At 41.2% G+C, this 14,571-nt stretch overlaps 1 pseudogene; it reads right to left on the bottom strand.

Moving 5' to 3' along the window:
• Window positions 1-11,498, bottom strand: part of LOC103208339 — a 17,852-nt pseudogene extending 6,354 nt beyond the window's left edge.
• Window positions 11,499-14,571: the final 3,073 nt, after the last annotated feature.

Below are 14,571 nucleotides of genomic sequence, written 5' to 3' on the forward strand. Positions count from 1 at the left end.
GGTGTGGGTGTAGTTGTGTCTTATGAGGACTGATGTTGTCTACCACTTAGTTAGACACAAATTACAATTGAATAACCATCAAAAAAGTAAAAGCCCATGGATGAAAAACATCATGTAATCACAGAGGAACAGTAACCAAAAAGAGAAAAAAGGTAAAAGAAGAAGAAAAAACAAGCAAACCTGAAATATCTGGGGATAGGGCACTAAGAAGAAGAAAAAAAAAAGTAGGGAAGGGGAATAATAAATGAAGGAAAAAACAGGAAGAATGCAAAAAAAACAAAAAACGAAAGAACAAGGAATGGGGTTAGTCACGAGAAAAAAAAAAGTGGGGAAAGGAAAAAAAAGACACAAAACCTTAAATTGGGGGTTGCAGAATCTCAACCAGGCACAGGGAAAAGAAAAAAAATGCTGAAAACTAGGACCTGGTAGGGGAAGATTAAGAATAATAATAAAAAGGACAAAAGTATTAATAATATTAGCTGTTTTGAAATGGACAAATACAAGCAAACCAATCACCAGGAAAAAGAAAGTGAAAAAGAAAAAGAAAAAGAAAAAATCGGTGGAGGACTGGGTAGGGCACCCAGGCTGCGTCTGAGCACACAGACTGTGATGGAGTTGCTGGAAAGCAGAACGTGTTCTTAAGCCCTAGAAATCTGCGAGAGCGCTGTCTCTTTAAATATCCAAAATAGTCAAGCCGCTTTTTAAACCTACAAAATGGCGGTGTTCTCCGGACCGGCAAAAGTCCACAACTCAGCCCACCTTTCTCTTCACCTTCTCTGTTTGTTCCCTAGCCACTGTGCACAGTCTGTGCAGTCCCTGGCTAGCAGGGTGATTTTTAAGTTAATTTTTAGGTCCTACCACCACTCAGGAATATCCAAGCCATCTGTGCCATCAGGTCGCTCAGGTCGCTGCCAGACCGCAGCTCCATATGTCTCCTTTTTTGGTATTTTCATGTAAATTCTTCCGCTAGTTGGGGTTTAGTCCACTTCTGTATCCTTCCCTTCAAGGCTCAGGGGTCCAGGATTATCTTCTGTGTCTGTGTTAATTGGTTTTCCTTTTCTTTGTTGAAGAGGGTCTGTGCAGTCCTTCTGCCAAGTCCGCCATCTTTCGGGAACTCCCACTCCATTGGTTTTAATTTAGTTGGGTGAGTTTGACTTATAAAGGTGAGTAGGTCAGGGAAAAGTAAGAGTAAATGGGTTTAACCTCCAGAACTAGGGGTGCCTGCTTCCCTGGTCATTTGTTCATTGGGTGTTATCACCAACACTTCCTCATTTTAAAACATACTATACAACTACAGTAATCAAATAGCCTGGCACTGTATAATAATAGACACATAGAACAATGGAATTGAATTGAAAATCTAGAAATAAACCCACAGATATATGGTCAGCTGATTTTTGACAAGAGTACTAAGTGTATTTGATGGGGAAAAGCTCAAGTTCATGGCCTTCAAGTCAATTACGACTCATAGTGATCCCCATTGAGTTTCCGAGGCAGTAAACTCACTGCCATCAAGTCAATTCTGACTCAGAGATAATTGAACCCAGAGATAATTAGTATTCCATAGTCAGTAACAAAAATCTTCCTTCCATATAAGTCTTGGAAGAATACAGCCAGAATGCTCCTTGGAAGTGAGAATGGCCAGACTTTGTCTCACCTACTTTGGTCATGTTGTCAGAAGGGACCATTCTCTGGAGAAGGATTTCATGCCTGGTAAAGTAGAGGGTCAACAAAAGTGGGGAAGGCCCTCAACAAGATGGATTGATTGGTGGCTGCAGCTATGGCCTCAGGTATAGTAGGGATCATGAGGCTGGCACAGGATTGGGCAGTGTTTCGTTCTGTTGTACGTAAGGTCACCATGAGTCAGAGATGACTCCATGGCACATAACAACAACAACAACAACAACAACAAGAACAATCCATATAAGCACAATGATCATGTACTATAATAATGATATCTTATATTTGTGTTAGGAGCTCTGGTAGCATAGTGCCTAAGGCACTTGACTGCTCACCAGAAGGCTGGCAGTTCAAACCCAGCAGCCACTCCTCAGAAGGAAGGTTGGGCAATCCTACTTCCGTTGTGATACTGCCTCGGAAACCCAAGGAGGGGTCGCTATGAGTTGGGGCTGACTCAATGGTAAAACAACAACAACAACAACAACATTTGTGTTATACTTTACAATTGGTAAAGCATGTTCATGTCTATAATTATTTTAAGGATCACAGCAACCCTAAATGTAGATATTATAATCCCCACTTTCTCTAAAAACAGCAGCATCCATTTACAGTTAAGATACCATGTTTTAGAATTCTTTTGGGTTGATTTCATTTCCCATATATAATCTTAAACTTTACTTTCAAATGAAACTATTTCTTAAAAATTTTTAGAAAAAGGCAAATGTTACTCTAATTTTGTATTAATTTACCTAACAATAGAGCTGTGAAGACTTTCTTTAATTCATGAATATAAAATTAATGTGCATTAAATCAGAAATTATCACTGGGTACATGTAATTTTAAAATATTGACTGAATTAAAGTCTTATGTTACCCAGTCAGTGTTGAGGCCAAAAAGGGTTAAGCTTAGGCACCAAAATGAGAAGGAAATGCAGCTGTAAGATTTCATAATCTCAAAAGTTCAAATTACATAAAATACTTCTTATTTAGAGTTCTAGATTTATTCCCAAAGCAGCTTCTGGAGTTATGCTTTTCTTTCTAAAATGAGGCCAATAGGCCTTTGGTTTTATTCAGAATGATTTAACCAAATGAAATGCTGAATTAAAAATGATTAAAACTTGGAAATATTCATGGATGAAGGAAGCAGTGGAGTCTTTAAAAATCTCAATTAGGAAAATGGTTTTCCCACAGCTCTTCCCTTTGTGTAAGGAGCGCTTGTGTTGCAGTGCCTAAGGCATTGGACTGTTAACCAGAAGGTTGGTGGTTTAAGCCCACCAAGCAACTCTGTGGAAAGAAGACTGAGCAATCTACTTCCATAAAGATTTACCATCTTGGAGTCGCTGTGAGTCGGAATTGACTCGATGGCACTGTCCCCCTCCTCCGCCTTGGTATTGTATTTGTGTTGGATGATCCAGTAATCATGGCAGATGAATCCTGACAAAATTTTTGTTTATATTTTAAATATTAAGATTTTATGAGCTGCATAGCAATTTCTCAAATATTTGAGCTTCCTACCCCCTCTTACAGAAATCAAAGAGACCAATGTAATGGCTGCTTGCTCATATAAGCTGAGATTGGGAAGCCCCAAGTTCTCAGCCAGTCCAAGGTAGTTGGAGCCATCTAATACCTCTTGTGAGTTCAGAATGGATGTGGATGGACCTAAGTATGAGTTAATTCCTGGACTTCATCTCCATCTTAAAGGGATTCTTCACCTTTGCCTTACATCACATGTGTTGATCTTTTAATTATAAGGTGTTTCATTAGAGTCCTATACAGTACTTGCTCCATTTTTTGCCAAACTTAAGGAGCTCTAGTGGCTCTGTGGTTAAGGCATCGGCCTGCTAACCAAAAGGTAAGTGGTTCAAATGCATCAGCTGCTTCATGGGAGGAAGATGAGACATCTACTTCCCCAAATATTCATAGCCTTGGAAATGCGATAATGGTCGCTATGAGTCAGAACTAATTTGATGGTAGTGGGTTAGAAACTATTTCTAAGAAGGCAGCTTCTTATTCAAGATGACAGACTGAGCATATATGTTTGTTTCCTGTCATTACCTCATTAAACTAATAGGTGAAAGAGTATAAAAGAAAGAAAGAAAGAAAAAAAAAAAAAGGCCAAATCAATAAAAGCAAAGATAGTGGTAGGATGGCAACAGCAGATGAGATATTTCAATAAATATATATAAATTTTGAAAGCAAAGATAAGAGTAATTTGTAGCTTAGGTGAAAATGCAGTGATGGAGGGAGTTTTCTGCCATGCCAACCCCAAGAAGTTTGGAACTTTGCAGGTAGAGAAAGGAGTGCTGAAGTCAGAGCGTTTATTTAAAAACTTACAGGTGGAACAACTGTGCCAGTTGGCTTCACCCTCATTCTCTTATGTCCTCGTCTGAGAGCAGATAGTTGGAATTTATCTCCTGGCTACAAACAGGAAGGTTTCTTCTCTAAAGAATTTGAACATCCAAGGAAATTTTGGGACAATTAGGGTATGTGCCAATGCTTTTCAGTTCTGTTTTTTTATCCTTCATTCTAAAATAAGGCTTGTTAACAGGTAAATTCTTCCATATATATAGAGTTCTTAATCAGTCTTCCTATTCAAGGAGAAACTAGCAAGAAAATGATTTTGAACACAGAAGTTGGTAGCCATCCAAAACATCAATCAGTGTCAGCAAAAAATGAAAACATTTTCAGATATTTGAGGATTCAAACATTTTGTGTTTTTGTATTGTTTCTGTAGAAGGTACTTGAACTTGTACTAGAAGGAAGTGAAGATGATAAACAAGCAGGCAGAATATGTGTGCGATAGTTAAGGTTGTTGCAAAAATGGTGAGGAGGCCACATGTTCTGACCTCCTCTAATCCCACAAGAGGAAGACAGAATCACCATCAATAGCCCAAGGCCTATTGCTGCCAGGCCAGACATGCTGCCTCCCTCCAGCCCTTTCTGCAATCGTTCCTCCCAAAGTACCCACCACCTCTCTCCTGTGTTCGATAATTCACTGCAGTGGCCACACAGAACTCACAAATTTTTAGGGAAGCACCACAGGCTACAATTCGAGTTCAGGAAAAATGTTCAGCCTCTCTCCCAGCCCACTGTCCCTCAGCCAACAGTCTCTCACAGTCTCTTTCCCAGCAGTGCTGGTCCCTCGGTGTCTCCCTCAGCAATGTATGTCTCTTGCATCTCTTTCCCAGCAGCACGTGTCTCTTTCAGGAGTGCGTATCTCTTTTGGCAGCACGTGTTCCTCAACCAGCAGTCAGAGAGAGTTCTTCCTCTAGGAGGGTTCCTTTTGAGCTCGGCAGGGTGGTCAAACTAGCCAATCATAGCATCAGAACTATAAGTACTTGAGAGAGAGTGGGCATCTCCCAAAACATTGTTTTGTGCCACTCCCAACAGAAATACTCCAGGTGGACACCTTCAGCAATCAGGAGCTCCTCAGTTGCTCATAGAAAATCCCACCTTGGAGTTTACAAAGACTTATGGGTAGAAAAGCCACACTAAGTAATTTACTACACTACAGTTGTGTATCAATTTGGCTGGGCTGTGATTCTCAGTGGTTTAGCAGTTATGATTCAGTAGTACCTCATGACAAAATCTGATGAAATGTAATCAACTCCATGATGAGATCTGCTGTCAGCATCCAGTCAGTTGAAAAGGAGTTTTCTCAGAGATGTGGCCCACTTCCAATATATATGGATATCCTGGCAAAACTCTCTGGCTTTTTGCTCAATCTGGATCCCTCATTTGGCTCATCATTATCTGACTTCCAGTTCTTAGACTTGAAAAAGTGGCTTGCCAATTTTGGGATTGTTGCCTTCACAGCCTGTGAGCCAACAGCTTACCTTCGTACCTGGCAGTCTTGTATGCATCAGCTTCTGCAGCCAGCAGCCTGTTGTATTGTGTGCTGATTTCGTGTTTGGCAGCCCCTGCAGCTACATGAGTCAGGAGAAGCTCCCAGCCTGACCTCTGAACCTTGGAATTGAGACTCGACGGCACATAACAACAACAACAACAGTCTGTACAACTGTGTGAGCCATTTCCTTGAGGTGAATCTCTTTCTCTCTCTCTAAGCTTCACTGGTTTTGCTCCTCTAGAGAACCCAGCCTAAGACATTTGTTACTGAGAGTAGCTCTAGAAAGACAAAATTGTAAGGATGAGTTTTCTTAGTTGGTTCTGAAGTCTGTTAGTCTTAAAGGTGCTGATGACTGTCTTCATTATTAGAGAAGATGCTGCTAATCTATGTTTGAAGTGGCAATAGTAATACACAAAACAGTACCTCCAGTAGATTAAATTTTGGTGAGAAGTGAGGCTCTGGGTGATTGCATATTTGATAACTTTCTGCATTTTTGTCAGAATAAGAAGCATAAGGAAGCTGGTTGGTTGGTCTGTTATGATAGACAAAGGGGTGAAAGAACTGGAGAAGCACAGGGTTTGGAGTCACAGCTCAAGTGCTGCATGAAAGACCTCAGTGTTTCTACTTGGGCCCTGAAATAAAGTCTTATTTCTTGTAAATCTAGAGTCTTATCATAACAGTGGCTGAATTACAACGTTAATTGAATTGCCAAACTCAAATGGTGTCTGAAATTAGAGTGAGAGCATTGATTGAGATGAATGTGTTCCTGAAACTTGACATGGGGACATATAGGCAGATAATCAGGAAGCTGAAGACACTGAGCCTTGAAATTCAATTGAATCACTTCTGCCAGCAGAACTAGCTCTCTTATCCCCATCTAATAAGACTAAGCCAGCTGTGCCTAAACAACAACAACCAAAAAAACCAAACTCACTGTCATCAAGTCTGATCTGGTTCATAGCGACCCCTCCTTGTGTTTCCAAGGTGGTATCACTATGGAAGTAGATTGCCCAATCTTTCTTCTGAGGAGTGGCTGGTGGGTTTGAACCGCCACCCTTCTGGTTAGCAGTCAAATGCCTTAGGCACTACACCACCAGAGTTCCAGCTGTGCCTAATGCATCATTATCTGAGATATCACCTGAGGTGGTGACTGGAACATTGTCTGTGGCAATCTATTATTACTTCTAGACCTATAGATAGACTTAAGTCTCAGCAATCCCCAGAAAGTGAAGTACAAAGTGTGACCCAGGAAGAGGTATGCTACACTCCAGAAGAACTGCTTGACTTTTCTAATATGTACAAACAGAAACCTGGAGAATACGTGTAGTAATGGCTATTAAGGGTGTGGGATAATGGTGCAAGAAACATAAAAGTTGATCAGTCTGAGTATATTGATTTGGGCTTCTTTGCATTTTGAAGGCAACATATTCCTCATTTGGGTGTGCTGTTGTTGTTGTTGTTAAGTGCCATTAAGTCGGACCCAACTCATAGTGACCCCTCCTTGTGTTTTTGAGGCAGTATCACTACAGAAATAGATTGCCAAACCTTCTTCCTTCCTACTCTGGCCTATATATCAAGTGACTCAAAAAGCTGCTAGTTTTGAGTGGACCCAAAATAAGAGAAGCCTTTGCAGCAGGTTCAGGCTGTCATGGAAGCTCTTCAGCCACTCGAGCCTTTTGATCTGGCTGATCCAATGGTTCTTGAGGTGTCATGGCAAATAGAGGTGCTGTTTGGAGTCTTTAGGAGCTCCAGTGGTATAGTGCCTAAGGTATTTGACTGCTAACCAGAAGGCTGGTGGTTCAAACCCATCAGCCACTCCTTGGAGGGAAGATTGGGCAATCTATTTCCAATTGACTCAATAGCAATGAGTTTGGTGTTTTGGTTTTGGAGTCTTTGGCAGGCCCCTATTGGTGAATCACAGTGCAAACTGTTAGGATTTTGGAGCCAATTCTTGTGTCCTCTGAAGATACCACGCAAAAAACAAACAAACAAGCAAACTCACTGCCATCGACTTGATTCTGACTCATAGTGACCTCCTTTGGGTTTCTGAGGAGGTAAATCTTTATGGAAGTAGATTGCCCAGTCTTCCTTCCAGGGAGTGGCTGGTGGATTTAAACCGTGAGCCTTCTGGTTAACAGTCAAAGGCCTTTGGCACTACTCCATCTCCCCTTATTCTGTTTGAACTATGGCTTCTTGGTCTATGTACATTTTCCTCATAAAGACACAGTAAAGAGTTCTGGAATTCCCATTCTCCATGGTGTTATTCGTAATTTGTTAGGATCTACACAGTTGAGTCCACCACTCATCTGTCAATTTTGTTATACTGTGGTTGCTTGTATGTTCTTGTGAGACTGGAGGCTATGCCACCAGTATTTCAAATACCAGAAGGACCACCCATAGTGGACAGGTTGCAGCGGAGCTTCCAGACTAAGGATGGGGCCATTCACTTCTGAAAAAAATTGGCCAATGAACACTTAGTGAATAGCAGTAAAGCACTGTTTGATATTGCCAGAAGATGAGCCCCTCAGGTTGGAAGGCACTCAAAATATGACTGGGGAAGAACTACCTCCTCAAAGCAGAGTCAACTTTAATGATGTGGATGGAGGAAACCTTTTGGGCCCTTCATTTGCTGATGTGGTATTACTCAAAATGAAAATAAACAGCTGCAAACATCCATCAATACTCAGAATACAGAACATACAAAGTATGAATCTAGAGAAGGGAACAGTCTCTGGAGAAAGTTATGCTTGGCAAAGTGAGGGTCAGTAAAAAGGGGAAGACCCTCAAGGAGATGGATTGACACAGTGGCTGCAATGATGGGCTCAATCATAGCAAAAATTGTGAAGATGATGCAGGACTGGGCAGTATTTCATTCTGTTATACACAGGGTCATTAAGTCAGAAACAACTTGATGGAACCTAACAACAACAACAACACCATATATGCATATGTATATTCTTAAGGGGGATGAGGGGACCATGTAGCAGGTGGAGCAGTAAACTCAATTTAAAGATATTCTGGTGGTTTCCTGTATAATCCATATGTTATCCAAGGCCTTAGGATTTAAGGGACTATACATTTGAAGAGGTTTCTCTTTTTCAAGAGGCCCCACTTATATTGCCAATGGAAGCTGAAGTCATAAAAGGTGAGTGGTTGCTGCTGAGAGTGCCCCTATCTCTGGTTATGTTGCTGTTGTAAGGTGCTGTCAAGTTGACTCAGATTCAGAGTGACCCTATGTACAACAGAATGACACACTGCCCAGTTGTGAGCCATCCTCACAATCCTTGCTATACTTAAGTACATCATTGGAGACACTGTGTCAATACATCTTGTTGAGGACCTTCCCCTTTTTTGCTGACCCTCTGCTTTACCAAGCATGATATCTTTCTCCAAGGAGTAGTCCCTTCTGACTAATGACTAAAGTTGTTGTTGTTTTGTTGTTATATGCCATCGAGTCAGAAGGACTAAAGTAGGTGAGATGAAGTCTTGCCATTCTTGCTTCCAAGGAGCATTCTGGCTGCACTTCTTCCAGTAGATTTGTTCATTCTTCCAGCAGTCCATGGTATTTTCAGTGTTCTTTCCCAACACTGTAATTCAAAGACATCAACTCTTGTTCAGTCTTCCTTATTCATTGTTCAGCTTTCACATACTGGACATAAGAGGCAATTGAAAATTCCATGGCTTGGGTTAGGTGCATCTTAGCATCTTTGCTTCTTAATACTTTAAAGAGGTTGTTTGCAGTAGATTTGCCCAGTGTAATCCAATGTCTGATTTCTTGACTGCTGCTGCCATGGTTGTTGATTTGGAGCCAAGTGATATGAAATCCTTGACAATTTCAATCTTTTCTCCACTTAACATGATGTTGCTTATAGGTCAAGTTGTGAGCATTTTTTTCTTTATGATGAAGTCTATAGTCTTTTATCTTCATGACTAAGTGCTTCAAGTCATCTTTATTTTCAGCAAAGAAGGTTGTGTCATCTGCATATCTCAGGTTGTTAATGAGTCTTCCTCCAATCCTGATGCCATGTTCTTCTTCATGTTGTCCAGCTTTTCAGATTATTTGCTCAACATACAAATTGAATAAGTTTGTTGAAAGGATACAACCCTGATGTACTCCCTTCCTAATTTTAAATCATTCAGTATCCCCTTGTTTTGTTCAAATGACAGCATCTTGTTCTATGTACAGGTTCCTCAGGAACACAATTAAATGTTCTGGAACTCCCCATTCTTTGCAATGTTCTCCATAATTTGTTATGACACAGTCAAATGCCTTTCCATAGTCCATGAAACACAGGTAAACATCTGGTTATGTGCCCAACCCCAATTCCCCACATATCTCATTTGAGTTACAAGAAGCTGCTAAGTCTCCTTGTGTTGAGCCTTAGCTGTCATACTTCAGTCCCTCCCTCAACATCCAAACTCCAAACTTACTGCTGTGGAGTCGGATCTGGCTCATAGTGACGTCTCCTTGGGTTTCTGTGGCCATATCACTACGGAAGTAGATTGCCCAACCTTCCTTCTGAGGAGTGGCTGGTGGGTTTGAACCACCAGCCTACCAGTAGCAGTCAAATGCCTTAGGCACTATGCTACCAGAGCTCCATTGATATGATCTGTCCAGTTTCCTGCTCCCACATTCTCAGATCCCTGCTGATTTAAACCCACATAGTCCCTGCCTGTGACTGCATGGTTACCTCAGGCAATTCATAAAAGTCCTTTGGAATTTTCAGATTAATAGGTCACAGCACAGTGGTTTAGCATCATTTTGGCCTGGCAGCTGTTCCTCCTCAGATACTACACCCTGTACCTGTTACCAGGCTTCCACTCTGTTCCTGAATCTAATCGCCCACCTCATACAAGACTGATATCTTGCTCAACCCTGTTAGCATTGAATTTACAAACTAGTGTTATAAACTATATTTACAAACTATCCAGAACTCTGCTAGTTCTAAAATTTAGACCCTTACTTATAGCTACTAGCTTACCTTTGAAGGTCCATCCAAAGTCTAGGCCTCTTTTACTTGGTGCTGGACAATCTTCTTTTCCTCCCTGGTCCTCTGCACAAAGCCAGTTTCCAATTCTCTTTTCAACATAGAGTCTTCCAGAAATAGACAGTCTTCATGCTTATACCCCCATTAAGTGTCTTGGTGCCCTGTGGACATTGTGCCCCAGGAATTGTATCTGTTCCCTAAACTCCAGGCCCTCAGTCTCACTTTGAAGGATCTCTCTGTCCTCCCAGGAATCTATTCCTCCATCTGATGCTCTACATCTTGCCCACCCTATTGGCCCCCTATCCATCCTCTGTCACTGTGGAATCATCTGAGCAAGGCAATATGTTGAGTGTCAAAATTCTGTTTTAGGAACTTATGTTATTCTGAAAGCTTGGTTGAAACTTGGGTAACAGCTTCCCTTAGAATCAATGTGAACACTAGTTTTTAGGTTCTAACTTTTTAACTATTGTGCTTTTAAGAAATGATTTCATTACCCAAATGATATCTGTTTATTCATGAAATTAGAAAGCACACTCATGTGAAAAGAAATAATTCATTCATAATCCACTCACCTAACTCACTGGTTCTCATTTCTCTCTTTTCATTAAAACTATTTGGAGGTCTTGTCAAAAATACATATATCTGGTCTCTAATCCAGAACTACTGAATCATAGCTTTTGAGTGTAAGGCTTGAGCATATGACCTTTGAAAATTTCTGATCTGCAAGTTCACTAACATGGAATCACAAATTTAGATAAAACTACTCTTAACATTTAGTAGATTCTGTCATTTTCTCTGTGAATTATTGTTTTTATTCATTTTTTACATAAAAATTTGAGTTAATATTGTGTATTAGTCATGACAGAACCCCAAACCCAATAAGCATAGAGGGAGTTTATCGACTCACATAACTGAGGAGTCTAAAGTTGGCTCTTACTTTAAGAACTGCTCAATCCAGGGTATCTGATACTGATACTTTACCATCTTTAACTTTATTTGGAAGTAAAGGCCCTTCTCTCTCTTAACAACTAACTCCAGGAAGAAAAGGTCCAGAAATTGTTCTCATTGACCTGTGTTTTGGTTACCTAGTGCCACTCTGACAAGAATATACCACAAATGATATGGCTTGAAAAAACAGGATGTTATTCTCTTACAGTTTTGGAGGTAAAAGTCTGAGTTCCAGGTGCCAGGCTCTAGGGTCTGGGTGAAAGCCCCTTAACCTTGAGCTTCAGCTCTGCCTCTTGTTCCTAGCCCACTGAAGTTATAGGCATCTCTTTACTCAGGCAGCTGCTAGCTGCTGAGGCTGAGAAACCCAAGGTCAACAAGTGAAAAGGCACAGTTCTGATATTACCAAACCACATGGCAAGCCATTAATTCAAGTCCATTAAAAGTCCCAAAACTGGCAGAGCAACATGGCAGGCTGCTGAACAGTGACTTTGCTACATGCAGGGTTCAAGCATGCCAAAAAGCTGGAGACCTTCCTCAAAGTTTCTTCTTGTATATTGGAAGCATCCCACATTCCTAAAGCAGCTACTCAGCTGCTCCTGTCAATTCCACCATGGAGTTTACTACCAGTCTCACCATGGGGAATAACTACATCCAGCTGCTCAGCCACTCAACCAGGCCCAGCCAAGTTGACATATAACCTTAACTACCACAGCCTGTCTTGCTTGATGTACCAAGAGAATAAGTATGTTAATATATCCATTAGTTTGTTTGGTCTCTATGGGTTGGAACCAGAACTACTGGAAACATGTGGAATGATTTCCCTACAGAAAAGGGAAGTTCTACAAGCAGAAGAAGGAGGGAAGTACATGTGCTGATCAGACAGAAAGAACAGATATCCAACACATATGTATTTCTGCTTCCTCTGTTTTCACTTAATATTGCATATTCATCACTTTTTTGTGTCATCAGTAGTCTTTGAAAATTTGGCATTTTATTATCACATGATACCACACTTTACATGTACACTGTGTTTATTGCTGTGTAACAAATTACCCCAAAACAATAATTAAAACAATGAACTGGTTATTCTTTCATACAGTTTCTGAGGGTCAGGAATACAGGAGTAGCTTGGCTGCGTGGTTCTGGCTTAGAGTCTATCACGAGGTCTCAGTCCTTGCAGACTTGACTAGAGCGGGAGTATATTCTTCCAGGCTTACTCATGTGACTGTGGGCAGGACCCTTCAGTTCCTCACCATGTGGCCTTCTCCATAGGGTTCCTGATGATATGACTATACCCAGAGTGAATAATTTCTGAGTAACATATGAGAGTAGAAAGAAAGAGAAGAGACCCCAAGAAGGAAGCTGCAGTCCTTTTATAACTTAACCTTGGAAGTGACATACCATCATTTCTACTGTATTCTATTGTTCTTATAGACCCATCATGGGGCAATGTGGGAGAGGACTACACAAGGCGTGAATTACCTCCCAGAGATGGAGATCATTGAGGATCATGTAGAGGCTGCCTACAACAGTCACTATTCCTTCATTTCTCAGAAGCTGTAATTAGGTTGGTTCTAACTTGTCAAGTGGTTAAAAGATAGTAAGCACCTAGGGGGCAGTGGTGGTTTACTGCTAGAATTCACGCCTTCCAGGTGGGAGACCCAGGTGTGATTCCTACCCAAGTCACTCATGGAAGGAAGGTTGGGCAATCTACTTCCATAGTGATACCACCTCGGAAGCCCAAGGAGGGGTCGCTGAGTCAGGTCTGACTCAACGGCAATAACAACAACAACAACAAGTCACTCATGTGCAGCCAACACCGGTCTGCCAGTGGAGGCTTGCGTGTTGCTATTATGCTGAACAAGCTTCAGTGGAGCTTCTAGATGAAGATGGCCTAGGAAGAAAGGCCTGGAGATCTACTTTTGAAAACCAGTTAGTGAAAATCCTATGGATCACAATGACGTCGTCTGAAACCTGTCATGAGAATGGCACAGGACTGGGTAGCATTTCAGTTCCATTGTTCATGCAGTCGCCATGAGTTGAGGGCTGATTTGATAGCAACTAACAACAAAATTTCATATTCCTTGGTTCCGCAATCCACACAATGGAAGCAGCAGTCAAGAAATCAGACAATGCATTGCACTGGGAAAATCTGCTACAAAAGGACCTCTTTAAAGTGCTGAAGAGCAAAGACTTTAAAGACTAAGGTGTACCTGATCCCCCCAATAAAACAAACCAAACTCACTGCCCCCAAGTCAATTCTGACTCATAGCGACCCCCTTTGGGTTTCTGAGGTGGTAAATCTTAGTAGATGGCCCAGTCTTCCTTCTGCAGAGTGGATGGTGGGTTTGAAGCACCAGTCTTCTGGTTAGCGGTCAAATGCCTTAGGCACTATGCTACCAGAGTACCTTAACCTAAGCCAGGGTATTTTCAATCGCCTCATATGCATATGAAAGGTGGAGAAAATAATAATGGACAAAAGCTGGACAAAAATGAATAAAGAAGACCAAAGAAGAGCTGATGCTTTTTAGTTATGGTGCTGGCAAAGAATACTGAAAGTAACATGGACTGCCAGGAGAACTAACAAATCTGTCCTGGAAGAGGTGCAGCCTCTTGGAATGCTCCTTGGAAGCAAGAATGGCCAGACTTCATCTCACCTATTTTGGTCATGTGGTCAGAAGGGACCATTCCCTGGAGAAGGATATCATGCTTGGTAAAATGGAAGGTCAGTGAAAAAGGGGAAGGCCCTCAACAAGATGGATTGACACAGTGGCTGCAACAATGGGCTCAGGTATAGCAAGGATTGTGAGGCTGGCATGGAACTGGGCAGTGTTTCTTTCTGTTGTACGTATGGTTGCTATGAGTTGGAGCTGACTGGATGGCACCTAACAACAACAAAAACAACAACAATAACAGTACAATAAACTTTGTCAACATCTCTGTTTCTTTTCTTTTTCCTTTTTTAAGTATATACTCTGGAGGTGAATTATTAATCAAAGAGCATAAGCTTTTTGAAGTCTTTATACTTTGCAGTATTTTCAAAGTTTTCTTAGACTTAGAACATAACGCATTAATTAGTCACTGTGGTTAAAATTGGGAAATACATTAT

The sequence above is a fragment of the Orycteropus afer genome, unplaced genomic scaffold (genome assembly GCF_000298275.1).
Source record: "Orycteropus afer afer isolate SDZICR_OR568_19922 unplaced genomic scaffold, OryAfe1.0 scaffold00425, whole genome shotgun sequence".
Lineage (NCBI taxonomy): Eukaryota > Metazoa > Chordata > Mammalia > Tubulidentata > Orycteropodidae > Orycteropus > Orycteropus afer.